The sequence below is a fragment of the Perognathus longimembris genome, chromosome 28 (assembly GCF_023159225.1).
Source record: "Perognathus longimembris pacificus isolate PPM17 chromosome 28, ASM2315922v1, whole genome shotgun sequence".
NCBI lineage: Eukaryota > Metazoa > Chordata > Mammalia > Rodentia > Heteromyidae > Perognathus > Perognathus longimembris.
Window position 1 is genome coordinate 63,642,587 of NC_063188.1, and position 5,373 is coordinate 63,647,959.

At 42.7% G+C, this 5,373-nt stretch overlaps 1 pseudogene; it reads left to right on the top strand.

The window, feature by feature from the left end:
* The first annotated feature begins 3,752 nt into the window (after positions 1 to 3,752).
* LOC125343080 lies at positions 3,753 to 4,644 on the top strand (annotated as a pseudogene).
* The last annotated feature ends 729 nt before the right edge of the window (positions 4,645 to 5,373 follow it).

The following is a 5,373-nucleotide window of genomic DNA, read 5'->3' on the forward strand; positions in this document are numbered from 1 at the left end:
AATTTTGATCATTTCAATGAATTAAGTGTTAGTCACTAATATTCACAATTGAAGCCAGATGTGGTAGCATATATTTGGGATCCTGGCATTGGGATATTGAGGCAGGAGGATCACACGTTGAAGGACAGCCTGGCCTACATACTGATACCAATCTCAAAAAAATATTCATAGGAATAGCAGAATGCAGAACTAGTGAGCAGTAGACCCTGAATTCAAACCCTAGTACAACAACAAAAATTCTACCAATTGCTGGTGGCTCACATTTGTAATCCTAACTACTTAGGATGCTTTGATCTGAAGATCACAGTTCAAAGCCAGCTCTGGCAGACAAATGTGACAGACTCTCGTCTCCAATTAACTACTAAAAGCCATAAGTAAAGCTGTGACTCAAGTGGTGAAGCACTGTGAAGAAAAGTACCAAGGCCCTGAGTTCAAACTCCAGTACTAGCACAAAGACAGAAAGACAGATGGACACACACACACACACACACACACACACACACACACACACACACACACACTTCTCCAGGCCAAAGGCAGAGGCTCATGCTTATAATCCTAGCTACATGAGACACTGAGATCAGGCTAGCGTGGGGGAAAAAGTGTTCACCATACCATATCTCAACTAATAAAAACCTGGGTGTAGTAGTGAGTACACATCATCCCAGCTACACAGAATGCATAAATAGTAAGATCAAAGTCCAGTCCACTCTGGACAAACAGCAAGACCCTCTAAAAAAACAAAAGCAAAACTATCTGGGAGCATGGCTTAAATACTATAGTACCTGCCTAGGAAGTGCAAGGCCCTAAGTATAAACCCAGTATTGCCAAACTTAACAAAAGGAAGGGAGCTGAGGAGCAGACCAGATGAAGATAGCCAGCCAGGATTTTTTCCTTCCCCTATTTTGGTTGTTCCTTCTGCCTGTTATTCTAATTTACTACCTTGCTTAGCACCCATGTCCTCCTGCTTTATAACCACTAAAGAGCCACTGAGGAAGAATTCCTTTGCTCAGTCAACAGAAAGAACAAAAAACATAGAACTTGTGAGGTCAATATTTGTCTTGGATAAATTCATCTGAAAAGTGCACATACAGAAAAGCAAACAAAACATATGCAGTTGGATTGTCATTAATATTACACACAGAGCAAACAGCAGTGTACTACACACTCCTATTCCCCACTTTGACCACACTGTCATCTAGACTTTTCCTTCTCTTTCTCCTTTCTTGAACCCAAGGCCTTACTTATGCATGCTAGTTGAGTGCTCTACCAGTTGAGCTATGTCTCCAGTCATTTAGGTTGTAATTTATTTTTTGTCAGTCATGGGGCTTAAACTCAGGGCCTGGTTATTGTCCCTGAGCTTTTCTGCTCAGGGCTAACACTCTAAAACTTTGAGCCACAGCTCTACTTCCAGTTTTCTTGTGGTTAATTAGACGTAAGAGTCTCATGAACTTACTTGTCCTGGCTGGCTTTAAACTTCAACGCTCAGATCTCAGCCTCCTGAGTAGCTAGAATTACAGGCATAAGCCACTAGAGCCTGGCTAGGTTGTAAATTTTTTTGTGCCAGTCCTGGCGCTTGAACTCAGGGCCTGGGTGATGTCCCTGAGGTTGTTTCCCCCCCCCCACCCCACCTCCGGGCTAGCATTTGAGCCACAGCTCCAATTCCAGCGTTTGGATGGTTACTTTGGAGAAAAAAAAGTCTCACAGCAGGCGGAGTGCAGGTGGCTCACAACTGTAATTCTAGCTGCTCAGGATGCAGAGCTCTGAGGATTGTTGTTTTAAACCAGCCTGGACATGAAGTCCGTGAGAGTCTCATTTCCAATTAACCACCAGAAAACTAGAAATGGCACTGTGACTCAAGTGGTAAGAGTGCTAGCCTTGAGTAAAAGAGCTCAGGGACAGTGCCTAGGCTCTGAGTTCAAGCCCCAAAAGAAAAGAGTCTTCCAGACTTCCTGGGCTGGCTTTGAACCATGATCTTCAAATCTCAGCCTCCTGAGTAGCTAGGATTACATGTGTGAGCCAGCAGTGCCTGGCTAATTTTTGTTTTTGAGATAGGATCTTACTAACTTTGACCAGTCAGGCCTCAACTCAAGATCCCATGGCCTACCAAATTACTGGTATTACAGGCATGCACCACCATACCCAGCTTAAATAGATTTGGACATGAAAACACTGTATAGAATTTGTTCTGGGTATATCTGCTCTATAATAAAACTGAAAAAGTCAAATATTGCGAGTTAGTCTAGCAAAGGGTGCAGAAGCCTCTGATTTCCCTAGATCTGCTGGCTTTTGGGATAATGACATGATTCACCAATGTCTCAACTACAAACATGTACATTTAAAATACTTGGAGAGTGCAAGACCCAGGTTTCAGTCCTCAGCACCAGTTAAACAACAACAACAACAACAACAAAGCCAAGTGCCAGTGGCTCAGGCCTGTAATTCTAGCTACTCAGGAGGCCAAGACTGAAGATCAGGGGTCAAAGCTAGCTAGGTCAGAAAAGTCTGTGAGACTCTTATCTCTAGTTAACCACCAAAAAGCTGGAAGTGGAAGTGTGGCTCACTCAAGTTGTATGGCACCAGCCTTGAGTGAAAAAGCCAAATGAATATATGAGACCTTGAGTTCAAGCCCTATTAAAAGAAGAAATGCCAAGGCTTTCATGTATCTAGAGACAGAAAACAGATTAGTTCTCACAAAAACTTGTCTGTAAAGAAGGGTTTGGAGAAAATGTGGTACAATACCTAATTATTATAATAGGGACTGTTATAAAAGTGATAAAAATGGTCTGAGATTTATTGCGGTGGTGATAGTTGCTCAGTTTTGTGGATATACTAAAAATTGAGTTGTACATTTTCAAGGGGTTTATTACACACTATACAAAGCATATCTCAATAAAGTTGTGTCATAAAATAGTCTCAGATTGTTGCAATAAAGTATCCATTAAACATGAAAGTGACAAATTTTCAGTTCTCCCCCAAAATGGTTATTGGTATGTAAAGAGTTAAAGCATATTTGTTTTAACTTTAATAGTTTCAGTTTACATAGGTTTATTCTTTTTTTTTTCTCAAATTTTTATTATCAAACTGACGTACAGAGAGGTTACAGTATCATACATTGGGCATTGGATACATTTCTTGTACTGTTTGTTGCCTTGTCCCTCATGCCCCCCTCCCTCCCCCCCTTTCCCTCCCCCCCCCCAGTTGTTCAGTTCACTTACACCAAAGAGTTTTGCAAGTATTGCTTTTGTAGTTATTTCTCTTTTTTTACCCTGTGTCTCTCGAATTTGGTATTCCCTTTGAATTTCCTACTTCCAATACCAGTAAACACGGTTTCCAATATACTCAGATAAGATTACAGAGATAGTGTAGGTACAAACATAGGAAGGTGATACAAAACATTATCAATAATAGAAACTACACATACACATAGGACGTTGAAAGTAGTTACAACTGTGATATATCACTTGTTTCCATAACATGGAAAAAAAAAGGCTAAAAAGGCCTCTCTCCTCTCTCCTCTCTCTTTTTTTTCCAGTTCAGATCCTCTGCCTTGTAATGGCCTATCTATTCAATCCAGGAGATAAGTGTCCCATGGGAAACCGAGAGTACTACACAAAGGCTTGAAATCTGAGGATCCTGGTGCAAACTAGCCTGGGCAGGAAAGTCCATGAGACTCTTATCTCTAATTAACCATCAGTAAGCCGAAAGTAATAGAGTTGTAGCCATTAGAAAAACACCTCAAGTTCAAACCTATGACTGGAACTCATGAAAACAAACCTCATGGCCCGGCTCTGCGCCCTGGCTCCCGCACCCGGGCTCCTCCCCCCGCCCCTCTGCACCCAGGCTCCCGTGTCCCGGGCGGCTGTGTCCACAGGTCATCTGAGGAGCAAATGCAGGTCTTGAGGATGTTGCGTCTGCCCCCCGCCTGCCCAGGCCTGAGCACTGTCCTGCCTTCCTGGTTTCTGGGTATCTCCCCCTGGCAAATTCCAGCAGGTGCCAGCTTCCACTGCACCTCTTTCTCTGAAGCGGACCTTCCATGGATCTTGATTACAGGGGGTCTCGGCCAGCTGGGAGTGGGGAATCGCCAACCTCCTCAGGAGACGATGTGGGAAGGACAATGTGATTTTATCAGACATAAAGAAATCCCCTGCTCAGGTCTTCCACAGTGGCCCATTTGTCTACGCCAACATCTTGAACTACAAGCACCTCCATGAGATAGTGGTCAACAACCGCATCACCTGGCTGTTGCACTGAAGCACCTTGCTCAGCGCTGTGGGAGAAGCCAACGTGTCCCTGGCCAGGGCTGTGAATATAACTGGATTGCATAACATTCTAGATGTGGCAGCAGAACACAATCTACGATTATTTGTGCCTAGTACAATTGGGGCGTTTGGACCTACCTCTCCCCGGAACCCAACCCCAGACCTCTGTATTCAGAGACACAGCACCATCTATGGCGTGTCCAAGGTGCATGCGGAGCTCATGGGAGCATATTATCATTACCCGTTTGGCCTAGATTTCCAGTGTCTGCGATACCCTGGGATCATTTCAGCCGATTCCCAGCCTGGAGGAGGAACGACGGACCAGACAGTTCAGATTTTCCACGCTGCTGCAAAGAGCGGCAAGTTTAAATGTAACAAATGAGGAAATTCTTTCACCCAGAAGTTGGACAGACCTTCATGTTCATTAGAGAACACACAGGAGAGAAACCTTATGAGTACAACGAATGTGGACAAACCTTGGCATGGATAGTAGAATTCACACAGGTGAGAAACCTTGTAAACATAGAAAGTCTTTCAACCAAAATTCACACTTTAGCAGACCTAAGAGAATTCACACATGTGAGAAACGTTAGGAATGTAATAGATGTGGAATGTCTTTCACCTGGAAGAAAACTCAGTTTGCACTGGAGAACCCAAACAGGATAAAAGCCTTGTAAATATAAATCCATTTTTTAAAAAGAACTCTTAAAACAGGCTCAGATTGTGTCGTGAGCAGCAACCAGAGTAGAGAGCTAACAAAGAATATTGTTCATAAAGTTTACTTGCACATATGAAAATACAATGTACTCATTGAAATGGCTTTGAGAGAGCAGGTAGGAGAATAAGTGAGGAAGATGTTGATCAGGATACATTGTTTGCATGTGTGTAAATGTCACAACTAATGTACTACTAACATTAGTAACAATAAATAGTCTTTTCAGTTAAAAAAAAAAGTGGCCTCCTGGGACAAATATCTGCACAACTGTGGGGCCAGGACCACATGTTTCATTTACACAGACTTAGATACAAATTGTTTTAGATGTCAAGAATTTCTGAAACATCCTCATTGCTACTTTTGTGACTTGACTGAATCATTTAACTTCTTTAAACT